The following is a 26,126-nucleotide window of genomic DNA, read 5'->3' as shown; positions in this document are numbered from 1 at the left end:
GTGCTCCAATGTGCCGGTTCTGAGCTCAACCCACAACAGCAAAGCAGCACAGGAAGCCCTGCACTTGTGACTCACCCCACAAGAACAAAATCAGCATGCATGCAAAGGAAAACAAATTATGTTAGGGAAACATTTGTGTTTCAAGCTTATTACAAAAAATGATGAGGGGGGAAATGATTTTAGAGGTGACAATGTCCTTTCTAGCAGCTGCAGACAATTTAGAACAATTAGCACAAACCAGATCCTCAGTTTAACTTTCTAAGTGATGTTTCCAAAATAACTAAATTGAAATTTTTCCAAATCTTGCAAGATAACAACAACAACAAAAAAGGAGACTGCTGCAAAGCATCAATTTCTTATCTCATAAATAGGGCCCTATCAATTTCATGACCATAAAAAACACGTCATGGATCATGAAATCTGGTCTCCCGCTGTGAAATCTGGTCTTTTGTGTGCTTTTACCCTAGACTATACAGATTTCATGAGGGGAGACCAGGGTTTCTTAAATTAGGAGTCCTGACCCAAAAGGGAGTTACAGGAGGGTCACAAATTTATTTTAAGGGGGATCACAGTATTGCCACCCCTTACTTCTATGCTGCCTTCAGAGCTGGGCAGCTGGAGAGTGGTGGCTGCTGACTGAGGACCCAGCTCTGCACACAGCAGCACAGAAGTAAGGGTGGCAATACCATACCATCCTTACTTCTGCATGCATCAGCATGCAACATTTGGCATAGAAGAGAAAGCAGCCAACATAAACAGGGTTACTGTGGGCAGGAAAGGGGTAGGAGGGAAGGCACAGTCATTTATATGTATGGGAGAACACCACAGTGCAGAATTACACTTCAGTAAAAGTAGGTTTCTGCCATTTGTTTCCTCTAATTACCTAATGTTTGTAAACTGTATTGAAGTTGAGAAGTGCTGTCAGTGCCAAATATGATGACCGATAATACTAAGAAGTAACATGATGTGAAGAAGATTGTGCAGCCTGTGGTGGGGCATGCACATGGAGAAGCAAAGAACTTAAGAACATTGTATGTTCTGAGACTACATGAAGCTAGAAAGTAGCTATTCTGTGCTATTCTTTTCCTGTGGAAATGGGTTAACACTTCTGCTAATTGTAAGGGCTTAGAGCTATTTTAGGCTCTTCTGTTTGGAACTGTCAGGGAAGGCAGTTGCTAGCAACAGAGAGAAATGTTTACTCCAGCGTGCAGGATTTGCAGACAGCTCTATAGTCAGAATGGCAGAGAGCTGGCCAAAATGCTCTCCTTACGCTTGCACTCACATAGCTGACATAGCCATACTTCTTTCACTCAGAGTTTCTTCCCAACCGCAAATAAGCCAGCTGTGGAATTGGACATGCCCAGCAGATATGACCAAGTCACTGTGCCTTTTTGCACCGAGAAAAATATATGCCTGACTTTGCAGGACTGCAGCAGGAATATACACTGCAGGGTAAATCTTTGTCCCTTCTTGACCTTTCCTGTCATCTCGGTCAAGAATAAGAAGCAAGACAGACCTGGGTGTCCACACTGCACGGAGGATCATAGTTTGAATGCTGATCAGATTCCTTCCCCACACAGGGCTTTGTGGAGATGACAGTCTCCTCTGAGGGGCGAGGAGGGAAAGCTGAGGTAACTGTACTTTCCATTACTAGGAGAGTCTCCTACTCGCTGACATGGGTCCAAAATTCCATAGCTGTTAGTCCACAGTAGAGACACTGTTCCAATCATCAGGTAGGCATTAGTTGTTGTTGTGTGGGCCTGAGGTTAGGGCAATGGCTGCGTGGCTAAAAGCACAGAACAAGGTGTCAAGAGATCTGGGTTCTATTCCCAGCCCTGCCACAGACTGTAATCTCAAGTAATCATTTCAACTCCGTTCCTCAATCGGTAAAACAGAGATAATACCTGTCTCACATGGATGTTGTGAAGCTAAATACATTAATGTTTATAAAGTGCTTTGAAATCCGCAGTTGAAAGGTGCTATTATTTTTTATAGCACCCACAAGTATGCTAGGCACTTTATAGTACAAATAGACAGGGATTATTCCCCAGAGTGTAGTCTAATTTTAGACGTGATGCAACAAGTTGGGGGTAATCAAGCAATAGAGAGTAGACAGGTGGAAGGACAAAGGTTACACTAGTAAGATCATACAGTTGCTCATTAGTCATATGTGTATCTTACACCAGGTCTACACTAGAAAATCGTATGGTTTCAGTAATTGTCTTAACTGAACCAACACTGGACACGGTTTGTCCGTGCCTACACTTACAGACAGACAGTGGCCACCACTAATTCAGCTATAATTTAGCAAACAATTGCTAAAATTGGTGCTGTTTCCAAGAGTAGACAAGGTTGTAGCGGTTCAGTTGAATTTTCTAAAACACTTAAATAAATAGTGTAACTTTTTAAAAGTAGTGTGGGGAAAAAAGTCTGAAGGGATTTAGCTGACACGAGGGTACTTGCTGGTAGACTAGAATGTTTGTGGGAAATGTAGACAAAGGATTATCAAGGCTGTCACTTTTAGTAGAGCAAAGGTGTGAGCGAGTGATGCAGTAAGGGGCAAGGTCAGGTAGTTATGTAGGATATTGAATTGGGCAGTGCCTATGACGTGGTCAGGTCAACAGGTAAGAAAGATCATTTCAGTAACTGCATTTTAAAAGCTGTGTTTTAGATGGGCAACCAGCACTGTGGAGGGCAGATTATTAAGAAGTGAATGCTACAAGTTTTAAGCCTTGGAGGTATCTTCCTGGCTCTAGATTCAGAATTCCCCACTTCCTCAACCCCCAAAACAACCCCTTTCCCCCAACCCACACATCTTAAGGGGGGGGAGCGGGAGTACACGACTAGAAGAAGAAAAGAGCAGGTTGGCTGGAACCAAAACTATCAAAAGCAAAGCAAATTTTTGACCAATTCTGTAGCAGCTAATTTGTGTCCTTATTAAACCACATTCTGAATCAACACACCAAGAACTGTGCAAAGGCAATATCGGCCTCAAGCTTATTCAGAAAGTCAGAAGTTTCCTGCAAAACAGACTTACACAAGTGCCAGCAGAGAAAGAAACCACTTGCCCTCCACTTACCAATAATTCAGGAAAGAGTAACATTCTTTACAATTGCATTTGGAACAAATTTTCTCCTACCTGCAAACCTTTGCAAAAAGTTTTAAATCAAGCATCAGGGTGGATAAAAATCAATGAATTAAAAAAAAAATCAGATTTTTTTTTATTTAAATTAGATTTTTTTGATAAAATGCTTTTTGAGGAAAAAACCTATCCAAAGATATTTTTAATTAAGATACACTATAGCTCAAAGATATCTCAACATGGAGTAGGGATTATAAATTCTAATTCTATAGTATGAGACAATATATTCATGTAATGTTTAAGAAAAGTTTTGTAAATGAATTCCAATAGTTCATGGATTAGGGACCCAATTTTATGGGGTTCCAGGGGCTTCTGTATAGATTAATCTTTCTATCTACCCAATGGGACTCAGTGCTCAGTCTAGAAGATACCATCAGAGATGCTTAGTTTTGCAGTTCTCAAACTGTGGATTTGTGTCTCCAGAGAAAACATGCTTGTTAACAGCAAAAATGTTTTTAAATAAATACATAATATATAGAGGTGAGAAATAACGGACCTCAACCCTATTGTCCCTCTGCAAATTTGTGTACACAAGAGTCAACCCCTTACCTCTCTCTAAAAGTGCAAAGTTTCAAAAAGTTTAATAAATAGAAGATTGTTGGGGCGGAATAGATCTGGACAAGGAGAAGAAGTCTGGAGATAAATATGAGAAGGGAGGGACAGGCAGTAGAAACAAAAGTGAAACTGTTTGAGCAGCATATTCCAGCAGTCTTGAGGTCTTTCTGAATGTAGCCTTCACTGATTTGAGATCTACTATACACTAGAAGGGAAAACCTATAATGGCAGCAGGCCCTAAAAGAGACCCAGTTTGGGAATATTTTAATTAAGTTCCTCTACCTGTGGGTAAGATAGGCATGCATGCAAAATGCAAACAGTGCAACAAAGAAATGCAAAGCCTGGTTGCCCGAATGAAACAACATCATGAGAGGTGTTTCATCATCTTCAACGCAGCTTCCTCCTGAGAAGAAAGGAACATGTCTGAATATGCAGGATTTCCAGGTTGGTAACCTTTTTTATTTCATACTTCTTTCTTAAGGACTGCCTGTCTTCCTTCTGGACTATTCTTGAATTCTCACATTGGAGCAAAAAACATAGTTGGTACTCTAAGGTACTATCATTTTAGATGCAGCTGTGATAAAAAAAAATAAATAGCTGAAATAGGCAGATCTTCCTTTTACAATTTCACCTTTAAAGTTGTACTGAGTGTCAGTGAATGCAAAGAGTAATACTAAATGAGTAGTATGGTAATAATAATTAAATAACTGCATTGACTTATTTAGTTTAGGAGAACACATCCTCAACATACAGGATTCTGAAGACTATCCACCTTCAAGATCACCATCATTTTCTATAGTTTCCGAGTTATCTGCCAATGATAGTGTTTCAGTCACATCATGTGTCACATAGCCACAGTATATCACCTGTAGCAAAATGAAAAAAAAAAATCTCCATCATCCAGAAACAACCAGAGATAAGTTTGTGATAAGAACCAGCAGATTACAAAAAGAGGTAATTGATGAAAAAATTGCCCGGTTTGTTTAAGCAACAAACTCTCCTTTCCGTATGATTGAGAACCCACACTTCATTAACATGGTTCAGTCATTAAGACCAGGATACAGTCCATCCAACAGAGCAGATGCCGCAGGCAAATTGCTGGATAAAATGTATGAAAGAGAAATTGAGCAGTGTGCAAAGGGTCTAGAGGGTGAAATTGTTAACCTGAGACTTGATGGGTGGAGCAATGTCCACAATGATCCTTTTGTATGTGCTTGTGTGACAACAGAAGAAGGGAATGTCTTCCTTACAGAAGCAATTGATACTTCAGGAATTGCACACACAGCAGAATACTTACAAGAAGTAGCAGTAAAAGCTATAACAAACTGTGAAAAAAAATTCAAATGTCTAGTACGCAGCTTGGTCAAAGACAATGCTGCAAATGTATCCAAGATGAGAAGATATTTAGAAGAGAGTCCCAAGCTAACAACATACAGTTGCAGTGCTCATTTGATGCACCTCCTAGTCAAAGACTTCAGTGTTCCAGAAATAAAGGCAAATGCTGTTGAAACTGCAAAATACTTCCGTAACAACCACTTTGCAGCAGCTACTCTGAAAAAAGTGGGAGGAACCAAGCTAACTCTCCCACAAGACATGAGATGGAACTCAGTAGTGGACTGTTTTGAGCACTATATCAAGAACTGGCCTAATCCGATGACAGTTTGTAAACAAAATCGTGAAAAAATAGATGGCACTGTCACAGGCAAAGTTCTCAACATTGGGCTTAAGAGAAATGTTGAACACATGCTGAGTACCCTGAAGCCTATTTTTGTAGCCCTACAAAATGCAAGGAAATAGCTATTTTATTGCTTACGCTGTTGAAATTTGGAATGAACTGAGTGAGATCTTAAAAAGAAAAATATGCAATCACAGAGTTTAATTACAAGCATTAAAAGAATGAATGGGACAAGCACTATCTCCAGCTCATTTTCTTGCAAATATTCTCAATACTCGGTAACAGGGTCAAACCTTAACTGCTGAAGAAGAGGAGTTGGCTATGACATGGACATCCAGCAATCATCCCTCCATAATGCCAACTATAATAAACTTCATATATGTTTGCTGATGATGTTTTAAAGAAAGTCACACCAGTGAACTGGTGGAAGTCACTTAAGCACTTGGATTCAGAGACTGTTGAAGTGATAATCTCACTTTGAACAGCAGTAGCTGCTTCTGCCAGTGTAGAAAGAATATTTTCTTCCTTTGGACTAATTCATTCCAAACTAAGAAATCGTTTGGAACCTGAAAAAGCAGGAAAGCTTGTTTTTCTTTTCCAGATTATGAACAAACAGGAAAATGGAGGTGAAAACGACTGAGTTAGCCGCAGAAGCCAATATTTTAAGTTTCTCGTGTTGACCTGGCTGACATAGTCGATTTAATTTTTTTTTTTTTTTTTTAATATTTCATTTAACTATTTTAGTTACAAACAATTTTAACAAAAACAAACCTGATTTAAAAAAACTTGAATGTTTAACTAAATTCAAAAATTGATATGTTTGTTTTGTTAAAATATTATGTTTTCTGTTGAAGAAAAAATCCAGAATACATAACTTTGTTGTTTTAGTTAAATAAAACAATTTAAATGTCTGTCTGGTGATGTTCTCCTCCTAACACAGCATGGCAAGAAAATCCTCCAAATATTAATGATTAACCTGATGAATTGGAGATAGTTCACCTCCCAATGACTTCATAAATATCTGCTTTAATTACCTTTGGTAAATGAAATTATCAAACAATCATTCATTTTCTGATATAGCTGTAAAACTAATCTGAAAAATTTTCAAAATAAATCACTTTAAAAATGTATAGTGTGTACCTTCTAAAAATGAAACCTACATCTATCTCTGAGTTGTGAAGAATATGTATTAAGGTTATAACAATCAACAAGAATGCACTTTTATGTAGAAATCCATGATTAAGTCGAGTCTTCCTATCAATTTGATTTAAATCAAATACACCCTGTCAAGCATGAGACTCAATTCTGAACATTACACAAAATTATAACAATATTTTATCACAATCAAACTGGTACTACAGAAAAAAATAAAACATCCAAATTTACCTATGTATGAGGGGAAATGTTGCAAGGGGTTAATCAGTTCATGTTTGTAAAGCGCTTTGACATTTTATTCTGCACTTCTATAGCTCTATCTGTGGATCTTGAAACAATGTACAGACCATTTGTGAATTAATCCCTGCAACATCTTTGTATCGCTACCTCCATATTAGACATGAAGAAAACTGAAGTACAGAGAGGTTAAGAGCTTGATTTTCCATGGTGCTAACTAAGCACACAATTCCAATTAAAATCACAAGGAGCCATAGATCCTCCTCACTTGTGAATATCTCTATGACTTGGGCAAGATCACAGAGCAGCTTACTGGACAAGCTGGCAATAGACTCCAGCATCTAGCTCTAATCCAGGGGTCGGCAACCTATGGCACGTGTGCCAAAGGCGGCAAACGAGCTGATTTACTGTGGCACACTGCTGCCAGCCTGGGGTCCCGGCTGCCAGCCCCGCTCAGCCCACTGCTGGCCTGGATGGACGGAACCCCAGGCCGGCAGTGGGCTGAGCGGGGCCAGCGGCCGGGACCCTGGCTGGCAGGGAGCGGCTCAGCCTGCTGCAGGCCTGTGGTCCCAGCCACCGGTCCGCTCAGCCTGCTGCCAGTCTGGGGTTCCATCCGCCGGCCCCTGTAAATGTAAAATGTACGACTGGCACGCAAAACCTTAAATTACTGCGAATAAATGAAGACTTGGCACACCACTTCTGAAAGATTGCTGACCCCTGCTCTAATCATTAGACCACTTCCATATAAAGCAGCTAAGTGTTATTATAATAAAAGTTCTGACATGAAAATTAGATCATTTTGCAAACAGTAGACCAAAAAGGGATCAGTCATCCCATAAGGACCTGATCCTGCTTTCACTGAAGTCAAAAGGAATTTTGCCAAGACTTCTATAGGAGCAGCAGGAGGCCCTTTTGCTGTCAATATGACCAACAATTCAGCTGAGTTAAAGGGATTTTTCACTAAACTAGATAAATACCCTTCATCTCACACAATGTGTTAGTTTCTAGGTTGAATAGAACAGTCTTTTGAGGAAAGTGAGTGAAGGGGATGTCCCACAAACTCTGTATGAACACTAATTGATTAAGCCTCACACAACACAATTGAGCAGGTAGGTAAATATTATTAATCCAATTTTTATAATGGGTAAACTGAGGCAGAGTGACTTGCCCATTGCTTCATAGTGAGTCAGTGGTAAAGCAGGGATTATAACTCAGGAGTTCCTGGCTCCCAACATCCACTGCTCATTCCTTCAGACCATGTTTGGAAGGCATCAGGAAGAGGAAAAACATCTATACTCTGATCATATGGACTAAAATCTAGAAAATAATATTGAGGAGTACAGCTTTCAAAAAAAATAATAATAATCTAGCAAGTTCATCCCACCCTTGAGAACATAAGAATGGCCATATTGACCTGGACCAATGGTCCATCTATTCCAGTATCCTGTCTTCTGACAATGGCCAGTGACAGATGCTTCAGAGGGAATGAACAGAACAATTATCGAGTAATCCACCCCATCGTCCAGTTACAGCTTCTGTCAGTCAGAGGTTTAGTGGCATCCAGAGCATGGCATTGTGCCCCTGACCATCTTTACTAATAGCCACTGATGGACCTATCCTCCATGAACTTATCTAATTCTTTTTTGAACCCAGTTGTACTTTTGGCTTTCACAACATCCACAGCAACAGGTTCCACAAGTTCACGGTGTGTTGCATGAAGTAGTACTTCCTTATGTTTGTTTTAAACCTGCTGCCTATTAATTTCATTGGGTGACCCCTGATTTGTGTGTTATGTGAAGGAGTAAATAACACTTCCTTATTCACCTTCTCCACAGCAGTCAAGATTTTATAGACCTCTATCATATCTCCCCTTAATCGTTTCTTTTTCACCCTGAACAATTCCAGTCTTTTTAATCACTCCTCATAAGAAACTGTTCCATACCTTAATCATTTTTCTTACCCTTCTCCAATTCTTTATATCTTTTTGAAGATGGGGCAACCAGAACTTCACGCAGTATTCAAGTTGTGGGCATACCATGGATTTATATAGTGGCATTATATTTTCTGTCTTATTATATATCCCTTTTCTATGGTTCCTAACATTGTTAGCTTTTTTGACAGCCACTGCACACTGAGCAGATGTTTTCAGAGAACTATCCACAATGACTTCAACATCTCTTTTCTTGAGGGGTAAGAGCTAATTTAGACCCCGTTATTGTATGTACAGTTCGGATTATGTTTTCCAATGTGTATTACTTTGCATTTATCAACACTGAATTTCATCTGCCATTTTGTTGCCCAGACACCCAGTTTTGCTAGATCCCTTTATAACTCTTCGCAGTCAGCTTTGGACTTAACTATCTTGAGCAATTTCGTATCACCTGCCAACTCCCACTACAGATCTTTGGGAGACCCTATTTACCTCTTGTGTAAATAATAGACTTATGATAGCATCATACTGCTTCAGTATAATTGCAACATTTTTCTAAAAAAATAAAACCACACACACACACACACACACACACACACACACACACACACACACACACACACACACACACACACACGCCTGGCTATTGCTATCTATAGAAAAGCTCTAACATCAATAGGACAGCTCTCTGACCAGTACTTTAGACTCAAAGACTTTAAGGCCAAAAGGAACCATCATGATCATCTTGTCTGACATCCTGCACATTGCAAGCCACAGAACCTCGTCCGCCCACTCCTGTAATAGACCCATAACCTCTGCCTGAGTTACTGATGTCCCCAAATCATGATTTAAATACTTCGCGCATCTGTTCTTCTATACTCCCTTTGTATTTTTTCCCAAAAGCTCTCTGAAACTGCAGGCTAAAGAAAATGGCACCTAAAACGTTTGAGTGAATTTAGTGTTTATAAAACTAACATTTATCAGGATTCAGACACAGAGCAGGCTGACTTTTTTGCAACCTTACCTGTTGCTGCACTGCCCCTGCACCTCATTCCTGAACTGCAGCATCCACTTCTTTACGTACTTACTTGGCCCTCGTCACCACTGTATCTGAGCACACGAATCTTTAATGCATTTATCTTCACAACACCAATATAGGGTAAAGAAGTGCTATTATTCCCATTTTACAGATGGGAACATAGGTACAGAATTGCTAACTTACTTGCCTAAGATCACACAGGAAGTTTGTGGTAGAGCAGGGAACTGAAGGTAGGTCTCTCAAGATTTAGGCTAGCACGCTAATCAGTAGACCCTCCTTCCTCTGTTATCCAGTCCTAGACCTCACCCTAGTCCTCTGCTTACGTACCACAATGCTGTCTTGCAACACCTTTTCTATTCCAGCCTAGGGCCAGTGTTCAGCAGGGACTGCCACTCATACTAAACTAAGGATATGGTAACACTGTATTGCAGCTGAGACAGGTTTAGAATGGGTACTACCAATTTCCTTTTGCCACCAATGGACCACAAAAAACATACTAAGCTCTTAACAGGAGTAATGTACAGGGCACACAGAGAGGAAGTCCTATCACAATCCAGGAACATCAATTAAGTCCACTTCATAGGGCCACAGCTTGTGCACACAGCATTCCTTATTCCAGTCTCTCCTCAGCAGGAACTATGCCTTAATTTTGTCTGGGCAGCCATATGTTCTATAGACCAACGTTAGACAAGCTGACCGAATCCTTGCCATGAATGCATTTACAGTGTAAAGGGGCATTTTCACTTACCTAAAGTTAAAACTAATTTGTTTTAAATTTATTACATTTAACAGATAGAAACACAGATCAAAACCTTTTAAAGTGTAAGAAATGCACTTTGATGTTATTTTAAAAAGGATAAAAAAATTTAGTTATAGCAAGATAGTGCTTTTGAGTGAGAGATCTAGCTTGATTGTACATTACCCTCAACTTCACCACCTACTTCCCTAAACCACTCCAGAAGAAGACAGAATAGTTTCTCTCTTTCCCGCCCCCACAGTGCAATTGCAATCTTTGAACCATCAAAATACACAAACTAGCTTCCAGGCCCCCAAGGAACGGAGATATGTTAGAGCTGAATGTTTTTAGAGTCCAGTGGTTCAGAGTCAAATATGTCCACCTTCATAATGAGCCACTCTCAAATACAGGCCCTAATCATGTTCCCAAGCAAATGGCAAAATCCCCACTGATTTCAACAGGAACAGCCATCAGAGGAACTAATTTAATATTCTGGGAGTAGGAAATCATTGCAGTTACCTAACAAACACTGGTTCACTTTAACCCTCCCTAGCTTACATCATATTTCTAACCATAAGTAAACTGACTAGCAAAAAATTTTAGGTGGTAACAAACTGCAGATTATCCTATTGGCTGCTGCTCTGTCCTTATGGGATGCTGAAACCAGGTGCCTTATATGCTAGTGTTGAGATCTGAAAGTGATATTAAGTACTGAAATCAGTTTCCATGCACAAGATATCGACGATTTGGATACAGGCTTGCAGTTACTGCAATCAAATACCTGGGTGCATGGAGATTTCAGAACCTGAGCCAGAAGCACTGACCTACAGAAAGCACAGAAACCTGTTCCAGGGGATTTGGATACCTATCAGAAAACAAGCATGGCATGACCTAACCCCTATTTATACATGCCAAAACCCACCCAGCTTGTCCACTTAAGAATCTGTACTCAAAAGGTCCAGAATTAGGATAGCAGCATATACGGCTCAGAATTAAGATAAACGTGGTAGAGATTTGGGAGGCTGGGGATGAAGGAAATCTTGTACAGCTCTTACCTGTACTAAACATAAGTCCCTCATGTTCGTTAACACTAAGTTTACTCTAAAATTTTAAGACAAAAAGAGGGGTATTAATTTTAAATTGCACGCAGCAAGACTGCAGCAGCTGTCAAATAATGAATAACAGCAATGCAATCTGAATCACCTCTCTGCTCTCATACTATAAGCAACTCCCCACCCAAAGGGCAATTTACCACATTTCACTAAAATGAATATTTGCCAGAATTCTCTGTACCAAGTTTCCACACTAAAAAGGCAGTCTTCCTGTTGAGGCAGTCCATTAGCAGCGCTGAGCTGCGTAGCTGCACATACGCAGCTTGCATGCATTATACAGATAAAAAATAAATAAAAATAAAAAGCAAAGTTACCAAGCACTCAATCTCCCCATTTCCTCCACACACACACACACAGCTCCTTGCTGCAAACCTTCAGGCTTGCAAAAACCACAGCCATGATTCAAATAGCCTCCACGGTGTTGATTCTAGCCTCAATCAGGAGCAAGGTGCAGGAGTGCGCAGGCCCTTTGGACCTTATAAGAACTCTAGATTTCAATTTACCTCGTCCTAATATGAGGCAGACACTGTCAGAATTATGTAACGGAGCGAGTCCTTTCTCTCTCTTTTTGTTTCACTTCCCAAGAAACGACAAAAAAGTGTTTTCCAGACCCGATCCTCAAGGCTCCCAGGAAAGAAGCAGGAAGTTCTCTTGCAATCAAGAATATCCCACGAAGTGGTCACTACTCAGCTCCCCTTCTGTGCACAAGCAAAGCGAAGTCCTGCACTGTACTTGGCTGAAATCTACAGCTCCTGTTTTTGATTCTCTCTCACCTCCAGTCCCACGATGCAGTGTCAGGATTGCATGGCTCTGACTCATCGGCTGAGCTCACAGCTTTAAAAAAAACCAACAAGGCGGTGGCGGCAGCAGCGAGGGAGGGCGCTTTCTCCGACCTAAAGGATTGCACAACTCCCAGGCAAGGAAACAAGAAGCACCCGCCTCCTAAACACACATGCACTATAGAGAACTGAAACCAGCTCTTCCACTTCATCAGCACAACTGCCTAAGTCAGGAGCCATCTCTCCCCCGCTCCCTCCCTGCTCAAGCAGGCCTGGGCCACTCCCACTTCCCGTTGCCATATAAGGCAGTGAAAGGGTTTTAAAACCACCTAGCAACTCCACAGAGCTGGGGATTTCCAGTATATTTTCGCTGTACAGAATAGCTTTCCCTTTCTCTCTCACACACATCTACTGTTTGATTTGCAAAAAAGCATCTAGTTAGCATCTCTTCAAACCACACCAGGAGAATGACTTTTGGAGAACATTGTGTTACCCACGAAGACTACATATGCAGTTTATCCTTCCACTGAGGAAACCTCTCTTTGCAATTTGCTATGTTCAAAATAGTTACATATGCTTTAAACGGAAATTAAGCTATTACAACTGATAATTGGGGTGCATATCAGAGACAAAAATATCCAACAGGCCTTCTTCTGGGATATTATGCTCACAAAACAGTTCTGTTTACAAACTCTCCAGGTGCAGGCAGGCTAGGCAAGTAAAAAGATGTACATACATGTGGGACAGATAGAGCATGACTCGGTAGCATAGGAAATGGGACAATGTCAGATCAGAGGTCTCAGCAGCTCTGCTGCTGACTCACTGTTTAAGTGCCTTACCTAAGATTAAACACTTTGGCTCTCAGCACTGCCAACCCCAAACATTCAAAAACATAAGTTGGGACCCCCAAATAATCGTGACACTGGCTTAAAAATCATGACAATTTAAAAATAATACAGTATATACATTTTGGGTTGCTTATTTTAATTTGCCCTCTTGGTTTTGAGCTTTTAGTATACACTTGGGGCACATTTTCAAGCTTTTCTCAGCAACCATGAGGGCCAAAAATTCACTTAAAAAATACAAAAGCCAAAATTCTCACAATCATTTGTCTCCAGGGGCTGAGGCTTTAAGAAAAAACATTAAATGTAAAATTGTGAGCATTGGCAAAACTGGTTTCCTGCTTTGTAAGACAGGTATATCGATAGACACCTATTTAAAGTGCTTTGAGATTTACACATGAGGAAAGGTAAATAGTAGTATTACTTAAGAACATGCTTTGAACCTGAAACTACTTTTAACTATTTTTTTCTGATTGATTAGATTGTACAGTGGTTATCACTTTAAATAACTAATTGTTCTCTTTGTTTTTGAGTCCCCCTGCCAATTTTTGTGGTTTTCAAAAACACATTTTCTTTTCCCTGTTGCTGTGTGAAAAATCCCAAACTACAGGAGAAACTGACTATATAAAGAAAACAGTGCTGTCAAAGACAGCAAATAAAACAATTAAATAAATATTTGTTTTCTTTAATCTTAGGTATGTTACTTGCAAGAATATTAGGGAAAAAATTCTGACAAGAGTAATTTTTAAGTGACGACGTCCCTTAAAAATCAGATTAGACTTATGCTGCATGGACCATTCCTAAACTACTGCCTTGCTAAAACCAGCCTGCTTTCTTTTGCCTTCTAAGCACAGTCCTGGACCCCAGCCCTGGAAGATGTTCCATGCAGGTGAACTCTTATGCTTGCATGATGTCCCACAATGGGGTTTTGTGCAGGCACGTGGGCTTCCCTAAAGCAGCTTGCAGACTCAGGGCCTATGGCTGAAGAATCTGACGTTTCCATTACCCCCATGTTTGTTTTGGGTATTTAAAATTTGAGGTCAAGCACAGACAACAGCTCATTTCCACTACTGTTGCAATGTGCAAGAAGGCTGCAACTGAGAGCAGAGTGAAATGTTGTAGGATAGAATATTAGAAGGAAGAATTAACTAACTGCCGTGTGAACCTTGAAGTATGCTGGTTTCTGCAAGCACAGTTCATCTTGCACCTGCATTCTCCATTCCCTTTGCACATTCAGTACAACATAACAACAGTCCAGCATTTATTACCAAATGCCTTTGGTGCCCCAAAGAGATCATGGGAACAGAAATTGTTCCACAAGGGATGGCACAGCATACCCAGTAACATTTTTCTGAAGTGCATACACTACCACCTACAATTACAAAAGCATCTCCTCATTAAAATCAATATTTGCTTCCTTTCATTGTGGGACATTATAGAACACCATAAGGGAAAAAAGCATCTCATGGAGTGCACTGTTAGGTACATATTATGATGTGAAGTGCTGTACAAACAGAACAGAAAAATGGTCCCTGCCCTAACCAGCTTACAATCTAAGTATAAGACAAGAGACAGCAGATGGATATAGACAGATGGGGAGTACAAAGAAACAATGAGACATTACTGGTGATAGGCAGTGGCCTCTGCACACCAACAACCTAACTGCTATCAATTTCTTTGTAGGCATCACAGCAAAGAAGAGTTTTGAAGAGGGATTTGAAGGTGGATAGAATCATAGACTATTAGGGTTGGAAGAGACCTCAGGAGGTCATCTAGTCCAATCCCCTGCTCAAAGCAGGACCAACACCAACTAAATCATCCCAGCCAGGGCTTTGTCAAGCTGGGCCTTCAAAACCTCCAAGGATGGAGATTCCACCACCTCCCTTGGTAACCCATTCTAGTGCTTCGCTACCCTCCTAGTGAAATAGTGTTTCCTAATATCCAACCTAGACCTCCCCCACTGCAACTTGAGACCATTGCTTCTTGTTCTGTCATCTACCACCAATGAGAACAGACGAGCTCCATCCTCTTTGGAACCCCCCTTCAGGTAGTTGAAGGCTGTTATCAAATCCCCCCTCACTCTTCTCTTCTGCAGACTAAATAACCTCAGTTCCCTCAGACTCTCCTCATAAGTCATGTGCCCCAGACCCCTAATCATTTCTGTTGCCCTCTGATGGACTCTCTCCAATTTGTCCACATCCCTTCCATAGTGGAGGGACCAAAACTGGACACAATACTCCAGCTGTGGCCTCACCAGTGCCAAATAGAGAGGAATAATCACTTCCCTCGATTTGCTGGCAATGCTCCTACTAATACAGCCCAATATGCTGTTGGCCTTCTTGGCAACAAGGGCACACTGCTGACTCATATCCAGCTTCTCGTCCACTGTAATCCCCAGGTCCTTTTCTGCAGAACTGCTGCTTAGCAAGTCGGTCTCCAGCCTGTAGCGGTGCATGGGATTCTTCCTTCCTAAGTGCAGTAGTGAGGTAGCTTTGTGGATATAGACATCTGTACTGTAACTAAGTGCAATTAATTTTTTTCTGCAACATACAAGATCAATAAAGTAACAACTATGACATGCTGAATGCAGCCATTGGCAGAAAAATGCTATTCAACCTCTCAGCAAAGCTGGATAGATTATTTATTTAATGGTAATATTTTGGCTTCCACCTTGCTGCGAACATTATAGTATGGCCTCATGCACAAAGCTGTGTTTAAAGTGGTAGTAAGTAGAGAAGAGGTGGGGACTTTCTCTAATCCATTATCTGAAACTTACTCCCCACTTTCAAGAAATTGAGGGTTTGCCCCATCCCTTTTATCTTATTTATAATGTTTATTAAAAATAAGAAGGGATGTTTCTTATTAGGTTTTTTAATACTTAGAAACATCAAGAATATCAGTAACTAAAACACAAAATTCTCCCTCAATTGCTCAACTTTCATTTCTCAACTCTTGCAATGGCACAATGTTACTAGCTCTCTACTCAGAGTCTTTGAAAGGAGGAAGACCTGAAATTCTGATACTAAGGGGAAAAAAGGACACCCTGCCACCCACACAAATATTTCAGGCTTTTCATATATTATAATGAAGCAAAAAAAGACAAACTGAACTCCCACTCATCCCTCATGCAAGCAACCTTTAACATTCTTTCACAATTGTTGTACCTTCTGTACAAACTACAATCTTGGCCTGTCTCTCTGACATCTTCTTGTGGATGTCTAGCCATCAGTTCAAGCTCAACAGGATTAAAGCAGGGAACCTAATCTCCCTACCACCATGCAAAGCCCTCCCCACGACCTCCTTTCTCAATCACTCTGGACAACACCACCATCTTGCCTGCAATTTAGGCCTGCAACCTGGACATCATCTTCAACTCAGACTTCACTCTTGGGCCTCACATCCAGACTACATCTAAATCTTGCTGATTCTTCCTGGATTAACAGCTCAAATATATGGCTTTTCTCATCAATTCACACATCTAAAAAACATCATCTCTCCAGACTCTCATCATCTAGCATCTAGATCAGAGGTCCTCAAACTGCAGTCTGTGGACCACCAGTGGTCCACGAACTCCATTCAGGTGGTCCATGGATAGTTCCCTCTAAGGTGTGCGCCTAGGAGGATGAAGGACCACCCACCTAATTAGTGGAGCCACACAGGCGTGGCTCCACTAATTAGGTGCTTGGACCCCGGAGAAGACGGACATGTAAGGTGGTGGCCTTGGGGGAATAGGGAGTAGGTGGGAGGGGAAAGTGGGGTGAGAAGAGGGGTGGGGGGAATTTGGGACGTGCAGGGCTGCGGCGGCCAGAGAAAGAGGCGACTTTCCCCAGCTCCAGAGCTACGACTGCCAGGGAGAGACAGCCCTCCTTCCCAGCCTCAGCTTGGGGGCTGCCATGGCTGGGGAGAGAGGGCACATCCGTCAAATTAGAAAGATAAGACCACTGATATTAAAATATGAGTTGTGTGCTTTTATTTGTAGAACAAAAAAACATCAATTATTATTAAGTTTTTTTTTTAATATAGCATTTTTATCCAAAGTGCTTTACACTAGTTAGCTAACGGTACAAACAACATTTGGAAAGATCATTAAGTGGCCTGCCGAGACCCTCAGCAATTTTCAAGTGGTCCGCAAAAAAAAAAAAGTTTGAGAACCACTGATAGATTACTACAACATCCTTCTCTCTGGCCTTGACCAATACAATCCTGCCCCACTCATATCTATTCAGAATGCTGCTGCAAAGATAATTTTCCTAACCCATCACTTAGACCACATTACCCCTCTCTTTGAATCTCTCTATTGGCTCCATCTTCTCTATCACAGACATAAGCTGCTTGTCTTCACTTTCAAGATCCTTCACTGTCAATCCCTATCCTATCATCTCTCATTCACTATCAAGATGTTGATGCTCAATTCCCATTGGCCCATGATGCCAGCCTCCACTACCCACCTGTTAGATTTTCAAAAAAAGCACCTTCATGCTTTCTCCCATGCTGCCTTTCATGTGTGGGAGGTGCTCCTTGTAAACATCCACAAAGCTATCTCATGATCCTCCTTCAAACTCTCCTTTGCCATGATGCCTACAAAACTTGACAACAGTTGGGCTGTTGGTGTGCTGAGATCACTGTTGATCATGCTGACCAATATGGTCTCATTGTTTCCCTGTACTTCCCCATCTGTTGTTTCTTGTCATGACACTTAAATGGTAGTGTAGACATGGACTACGTCAGCAAAACGTAAGTCACTCAAGGGTGTGAAAAAAAAAAATCACACCCCTGAGCGACATAGTTTCGCTGGCATAAGGGTAGTGTGCACAGCGCTATGTCGGTGGGAGAGCTTCTGCCGCTTGTGGAGGTGGTTTTATGTCGTCGACGGGAGAGCTCTCTCCCATCGGCACAGAGCAGCTACACAAGCGATCTTACTGCAGCACAGCTGCACCGGTACAGCTGTAAACTCGCTAGTGTAGACATGGCCTTAGATTATAAATTCCTTGGGTCAGGGGCCATCTTTTTGCTCTGTGGTTGTACAGCACCTGGCACAATGGGGTCCTCATTCATGCCCAGGGCTCCTAGGCACAACAGCAATACAAAAAAACCCCAATAATTATTTAACATTTATTTGACTTGCTCAGATGAAACAGAAAACTGTTGTTCAGAATCTGGGGTTCAGTGCCTGCCCACTGTGAGCACTACCTCTTCTATACACGAGCCATTTTATTTTTCAAAAAATCATGCATCTCTCTCACACTAAGAACTGTAATACTAGCTCTATGGTCCCTACTCCTTGCTTCTCTCTGTAATACCATTGGTGACTACTTTAGGGTGGAGTGAGGGGTAATCTCCAAAAGCAGTTCACTACCCCTCTCCATGAACTGCCTCCACACGGGACTGGGGGATTTAATTTTTTTTTTTTGGTTGGTTGGTTATTTCGTTGTTGTTTGGGTTTTTTTTAAAACATAAATTGGCTCTGCAAAAAGGACTGGGGAAGAGAAATAGCCAATCCTGAGACAAGAACTCCTGTACTGGGTCTCTAATTCCCTGAAATGCCCCTCTGGTAGGGGTGGGAAATAAAACACCAATCAATGACAGAGCACCTGCTTCAGACCTCAGGGTGGGCTGGTCTTATGGTGCTGGCTCCTCCTCCTTGATCCCAGATGCTTTTAAAGGCCTCCAAGCAATTCATTGCCAACAAGAGCCTGGAGAGATTTATAAATAGCTGGAAATGAGATGAAGCTAGCCTGTCTGCCTAGCTGCCTCTACTAGGACTTCTGCTTCATGAGGAGGAACAAACAAGAACTAACCTCAGGGTCCAAAGCCACTAGCTACCAGTGAAAGGGAACCATCTAGGAAAGCGGAAAGAGGCAGCCAGGTGGTATGTCCAGATGGGAGAAGAGGATCAAGTAACTGGTCAACATGTTTAAGGGAACAGGGAAGCAAGTAGCTGGGAAACATGTGCAGGTGATGAGGAGGACAAAGGACAACAGAACAGATGCCAAGGGGAGACTAAGTGAAGAGCAGAAGTAAACAATGGAAAGGAAATAACACTTCTCACTAGATGCAGTTAATAATAAAAATAATACTTCCCTAATATTACTTTTTCCATTTAAACCACTGTTGCCTCAAACTGGGTGCAGGAGGCACAAGACAGAAGTGACGAACATTGCAGCTGGGAAAGTTGCAGAACCCCAGATCCATGCTTCTCCAAACATGCTTCTGTTTTCAGTTAAGTGGGGCATATAAAGATCTGTGAAACCCACTTGCCTTCTCTTCCTGCTCCTAAATAGAGCAGGATCAGTTCACATGAGTAGGCTACTAGTGCAAGCTGCTCTGCTCCTGCAGCACTAAGTTCAGCTGTGGGTGGCACCAGGGGAAGCCTCCCTCCCAGCAGCATGTAGCCTTCTGGTAAGTGGAGGAACAGGGAAGGGGACAGAGATAGAATCAAATGAGAGGAGCAGAAAAACCTATTAAATATTATTACATATTAAACTTACTAAAATAGATATAGAAAAAATACACAAAAACAAAGTTAAGAAAATAGACAGAAAGGGGCCGAAGAGAGAGAGAGGATAGAAGAAATTAAGGCTAGCAGCATCTGGAGGGATGAGCACCCAGCCACTAATCCATCCCAAGGAGTGGGAGGCTCCAATAAAAAACAGATTGCAAACCAAGGACATAAGCAATTTCTGTAGCTGCCACAGGAATGTTATGTGATTGTGGATGGGAGAGAAGGTAGTCCCCAGGATCATGAAAAGTGGGGGGGGGGGGGAAGAGGGGGGAAGGAAGTGTCTATGAGAATCTCTCTGTGAAGACTCCTCAAATAGATAAACTAAAAGCTGGAATCTAAGTATGGTAAAGATGAAAGATTTTGGACCAAGAAAGGGATTTTATGGTTAACATATTCTTAATCTTGCTCCACAATCTTCCTTGTGAATATATGAGATGGAATCTGTACCTTAATTCCATTTTTAAATATTTTCTATACCCCCTGGCCTGCAATCAGATCTATGTGGGTGGACACATGCACATGTGCAGCACCTCACTGAAATCAGTGGAGCTTTGTACATACACAGCAGTCTCCCCACGTAGATCAGATTGCAGGATCAGTACCTATATGTGGTAGCCTAAAGTAACATGAGTTAAGGTAAATTCCCTTACAAACCACTATGATATCTAGTCAAAGGTTTTTCAAATGAAATGTGTTTTTAAAAAGATATGGCTTTTTGAAATAAAGAAGAGGTTATTCACTTTGTGTAGTAACTGCAGTTCTTCAAAATGTATTTCCCTATTGGTGATCCACTTCAGGTGTGCATGTGCCTCTTGAGCCCATGATCGGAGATTTGTCCATTAGCAGTGCTCATAAGGCCCCGCATGCATGCTATGCCTTCTCATGCTAGACACTGAGGCTATACAGAGATGCATGGGCCAACTGCACTCAGTTCCTGCTCCACCTGAATGTCTCCACAGAAAAGAGCCTGAAGCAGAGGGGAAGAAAGGACGGGTAGCGGAGAACCCACAGGGTCACACATCTCAAAGAACTGCAGTTACTGCACAAGGTGAGTAACCTCTTCTTTGAGATAGCGTCCCTGTGGGTGCTCCACTTAAGGTGACTTCCGAACAGTTTCCCCAGAGGGAGGAGGGAGCTTCAGAACTGAGTCCAGAACTGAAGACAGTATTGCAGTACTCAGAGCCACATCGAATCTGACAGCATAGATTAAAGCATGTACTTCTAAAATGTATGTATTGAAGCCCATGTAGTGGACCTACATATATCAGACATTGGTATGTTCTTAAGCAAAGCTGTGGACATCAAGAGCTGAAAATCAATCCCCCCTTCTCCACTGAAGGAATTATAGCTTTACGAACTTGTTTACAAGTCTTAGATCTAAGACTAGTCTCCATCCTCTGTCCTTCTTTGGTACAAGGAAATACTTTGAATAAAACCCCTTGCCTCTGTGAGGGGGAGGGACTGGGTCTATTTCTCCTAACTGGAGGAGAGAGTTTACCTTGTGTCTTAATACAAGCTTGTGAGAGGTGTCCTTGAAGAGGGATGGGGAAGGGAAATTGCAGGGAGGGAGTGACATCAAAGGGATGGTATAGCCCAATATTATGATCTCTATGACCCACTTGTCTGAGCGATCCATCTTCAGCATGTTGGAAATGGAAAAGGTGGTCTCAAAAGAGAGAATGGTGGGGAAATGGGCCACACCTGTAAAACCAGAGATGCAGGGGAATTCAAACCCTAGACCAGCCCAATGGTTGGGTGGTCTTGGGGGGCTAGCCCTCTTTCTCTGAACGTATGTCTTTTCCTGGGGGGTTTGGTGGCTCTATGAAATCCAGAAGACTAAGCAGGATGCAATCTCTGGGCAGTGCGTGACCTACTACACCATCTTTTATTTGTAGGTGTATATATGCTCAGGGAATATAAAGGGGGTCTAGAATTCTTCAGTGTATGGAAGAACTCATCTATAGTCTCCAGGAAAAGCCTATGACTGTCAAAGGGGAGGTCCTCAACAGTATTCTGTACTTCTCTCGGAAATCCCAAGAGCTAGAACCATGATGCCCTGTGCATAACTACCAACATATAGATGGACCTGGCGGCAGTGTCTACTACAATCAAGGATGCTTGAAGAGCGGTCCTGGCCAATATTTGGCCTTCTGAAATGATGACCTGGAATTGCTCCCTATGTTCCTAGGGCAGATGTTCAATAAAAGTCATGCATCTATTGTAGTTTGTGAAACTGTATTTGGCGATGACCACCTGGTAGTTTGCAATCTGGAACTGCAGGGTTGCTGACAAATAGGACTTCCGTCCAAATAGATCCAGTCTCTTTTGGTCCTGGTCATGTGGAGTAGACCTGGAGAAGTGTTGCCTGCCCTCCTCATTTACCTCATCCACAACTAGGGGTTAGGTGGAGGGTGGGAGAACAAGAAATCAGAGTCTTTACAGGGAACATAATACTTTTTATCCGGCCTTTTTCATGTTGGTAGAATAGTAGCAGGTGTTTGCCACATAGTCTCAGCTGGATCTAGGGACACCTTGTTAATGGGTAACACCACCCTGGAGGGTGTTGCTGACTGTAGGATACCCAACTGCTTGTGATGTGAATCCCTGACATCTACAAGTGGAATCTGAAGAGTGTCAACTGCCCTCTTTATAAGGTCTTAAAATTGTCAGCCAGGAAAGGTGGTGGAGGTATAACCATTTCATCTGGGGACAAGAATGAGATGGATGCTTGAGGGGTGGCCTCTTTATCCATCCTGGCCTCCTATTCCTCAAACGTCTCCTGTGAGGGAGCTGGTTGGGGAGGAGAGGACTGAACAAGCCTAGTGTCCCTTGGAGACAGTACCAGTGGTCTGAATAAATGCTGTTGGTAAGCAGCCCAGGGATCCCAGTATGGCCATTGGGGTGGGGCATACCGGAGTGGGGTGGCATGCAGGGTTGGTTCCACCACCCTTGATGACAGTTGCAATCTTCCCTGTCACTGTCAAAGAACGAGTTCCTGACAAGTTATGTTGGGGAATCCTGGACTGAAATTGAAGACACTGACTAGAAGTCCCCTTCATCCTCCTCAACATTATCCAATGGAAGAGTCTGCATAGAAAAGGGTGGAGAGTCCTGTGGTACCAGGGAACAATAGCAGTCTGGAGACCAAGGTGTTAGTGCCAAGACACGCTTGGTACCCATGAGGAGTGAGGATTCTGGCTCATCCACTACGGATAGGTCCCTCTAAACTCTCGCAGTACCGAGCAGGGAAACAGTACCAATGCAGTAGCCAAGGATGTGGTAGTTGAAGATCATGGTACCGTCGATGGCAGGCATACCAATGTAGGTGCCATCACTTGCTCTGTACTGAGGGTACTGAATAGGTAGCTGCCAATGGCAGGCCTGAGCCTGATGGTACTAGATCAGGTGATTATGCTTGCCCTCCTTGTTCCTGGTAGACAGTACTGAAGCTCTGTCAGAGCCATGTCTCTCCCTCGAGCTCCAGGGATTTCTGGCACTGCCGGTACTGGCGGAGGAGTCCTTCAACTCAACGGTACTGAGCTCAGAGGTCAAGGTTTTGGAAAATGCAGATCTCATAGGGGACCTGGGCTTCTTTGGAGTCCTCTCAGAAGCCTCCAATGACTTCCTGTTCTTAGGGGAAGCCTGCGCCAAGATGGAAGGGGCACTGGATCGGTCTAAAAAGTGAAAAGTTTACTTTTGCTTCCCCCCTTCCCATTGTCCCCGTTTTTAATTGACAAAATGGAAATAGGAAAAGGTGGATGGAAGGGGTGGGGGAGGGATGGGGAAAAAAATCAAAAAGTTTAAAATCAAAAAGTTTTCCATAGAAGTTCTTGCAAAACCGCTGTAACAAATTATTTCAATTCCCCCCCCCAAATTTTTTGATCAGCTCATATGCAAGAATACAGAGGTACCCACCCTGTGTATCTTAGCTATTAATTCTTCAGTGACTCACTGCAAACCTGTTTTGTTTTAATTTGTTTGTTCCCTCCCCCAGAGTTATTTATTTCCAGAAACTAGAAAGATCATGATAATGGAACAAAATAAGTAAGTTCTATTACATTCTTTTATTATTTATATTAAATTTCATTACCTATATTATGTTATTTATATAGCACCTTTCCTCTCAAAGCACCCCCAAAGTGCTTCCTGATCTATATATGTACCACACCAACGGTATGCAACTGCTTCTGGAGGCTATGCAGGAAGCCAGCTCGCCACATGCTAGACAAAAGTGAAGCAGGAAAGAAACGTGGCACGTGACAAGCAGGAAAACCCTACTCTTCTGAAAAGTGCTTGGTCATTAAAGATCTCAGGTTAGAGGGGATAAACCCTCTGTTTTTTGTTTCTCTTTAAATAAGTTATCCTCCAAAAGATCCTTCAGGGTAAACTACATTAAGCTCAAATCTGATGCTTTGAGCACCTAACTACCTCTCAGTCTATATGGTTATCTATTAATGTATACAATATGTATTAATATTTACTATTTTTAAATAAAGTATTCCTTTAGTCATCCTAGATCTTCTGTACTCATTTCCAGCAATGAAGGAGAATCCACACATTGCAACCACTCGGTAAGTAAAATGAACTAACCCAGTGACACGTTACCAACCAACCAGAAAACTCCAGGAACATATTCCAAGATTTCGCAGCCCCAGCAGAGGCGGCTCCAGGCACCAGCGCACTAAGTGCGTGCCTGGGGCGGCAAGCCACGGAGGGCGGCCTGCCGGTTGCCGTGAGGGCAGCAGTCAGGCTGCCTTCGGCGGCATGCCTGCGGGAGGTCCGCTGGTCCTGCGGTTTCGGCGGCAATTCAGCGGCTGGTACGCCGAAGGCGTGGGACCGGCGGACCTCCCGCAGGCATGCTGCCAAATCGCGTTACCATCGGACCTCCCGCAGGCATGCCGCCGAAAGCCGCCTGACTGCCATGCTTGGGGCGGCAAAATACATAGAGCCGCCCCAGAGCAACACAGGCCAAATTCATACATAGTGCTCTGCCCTGGTGATAAGTGAGAAAGCAATGATCCCACAACATTACATTGCTTTCGGCCACAGCAATTTTGCACAAGGGGAAGGATGCTGGTGGCAAAGGATATTTTAAGCAAGGGTCTGTTAGCAACACCTGAAATCGTTGACTGACCTTGTCTTATCTCTAGAAATGTCATTCAGCATACAAGTTATAACTCAAGAAATGCTGGACAGTGGGGGCAGTTTTGCCAAATATTTTTTCTTAAAATTATGCAAAAAACACACTCTCAAAATAACACAACATGCAAACTAACCAAGGCCCTTTGAGAGGTGAAGATCTATGTACAATACCTTTGCAGCCATAAGAAACCTTACAAACTAGGGTAAGACAGGGCAAAAATAGCTGCACCAAGCACATCTGCGACATTATATCATTAATAGGTGTGTATGCATGTGTGGAGAGTAAGTAAGGAAACCTTTCATTTACACTTTTGAGAAGCTATTGGAAACAGTGCCAAAGAAAAAAAGTTACTGAATTTTGAAAATAACTTTCACGTGCAACAGGTGGGTCAACACTCTAATCACTGTAGTCTCAATTAGTTTCGTCCAGGTATGGTTGATTGAACAGTTAGCTAATCAGAAGGAGAGTGTGAGGAAGTAAGGAACCAATTAACCCTCAGCTGACTAACCTGACAGGAAGTATTCCAAGGGTCGGGAAAGATGAGGAGGACGATGAGGGGGCTAGCAGAGCCTAGAATGAAAGAGCTCCCTAGAGAGGGAGATCTTTTTTCTTCCTAGGGCCCTAGTAAAGAAAGGCTGAAAGATGTAGAGATTTAAAATTGGAATGCTGCACTGTACCGGAGTGGGTGGAAGAGTTTAGAGTAAAATACAGCATGAACACTACAAGAAAGTGGGTCTGAGCAGTTTCTGGGACATCAGAGGACAGGGACAGAGCATTGCCCCACGGAGGGAAGGGATTTTGCCTGTGTAAGATATGGGAATGTTGAGACACAAATAGATTCAGCTTTCTTTCAAAGTAGCTTCCCAGATACTTCTGTAAACCGTTAACCAAAGAACAAACTTACTCCATGCAAACTCATGTCAGCTCTCCAAACTAGGAATTTAGTGCTGGAAAGGATAAGCTTTCTTCCTCCAACCCTTCCTTACCAACTCCACTGGATGAGTGGTGATAGTTTTGTGTAACAGTCAGCCAGGTGCAGAGAGTTTATAATGGGGAGGGGAGAGTTACTGCAAGAGTCTGCAGTTGCTACTGTCAGTTTTTGACCCTGTTTGCTATAATATTCCCAGCCACAGAGTGCAAAGCATATAGTCGCCAGCCTGAACATCATCAGTGCCATGCAGAATACAATTGTGCTTTTGTTCAGACAGTGCTTTCCAGCAATCTTTCTCCTTGCCTATTTACACTTAGCATTAATGATATGCAAGGAAATATTAGGGTA

The 26,126-nt window shown here is 42.3% G+C and overlaps 1 protein-coding gene across 1 annotated transcript in view; it reads right to left on the bottom strand.

Annotated features, from left to right (window-relative positions):
* MIDEAS (mitotic deacetylase associated SANT domain protein) overlaps positions 1-12,422 on the bottom strand; it is a 54,340-nt gene extending 41,918 nt beyond the window's left edge. Inside the window, exon 1 of the mRNA XM_065403573.1 lies at positions 12,085-12,422. The gene's annotated coding sequence lies outside the window, so the exon portion shown is untranslated. The remainder of the gene's footprint in view (positions 1-12,084) is intronic.
* Between the last annotated feature and the right edge of the window lie 13,704 nt (positions 12,423-26,126).

The sequence above is a fragment of the Emys orbicularis genome, chromosome 4, assembly GCF_028017835.1.
Source record: "Emys orbicularis isolate rEmyOrb1 chromosome 4, rEmyOrb1.hap1, whole genome shotgun sequence".
Classification (NCBI taxonomy): Eukaryota; Metazoa; Chordata; order Testudines; family Emydidae; genus Emys; species Emys orbicularis.
Note: the sequence above shows the minus strand (reverse complement) of the source record. Positions and strands in the feature narration are given on the sequence as shown.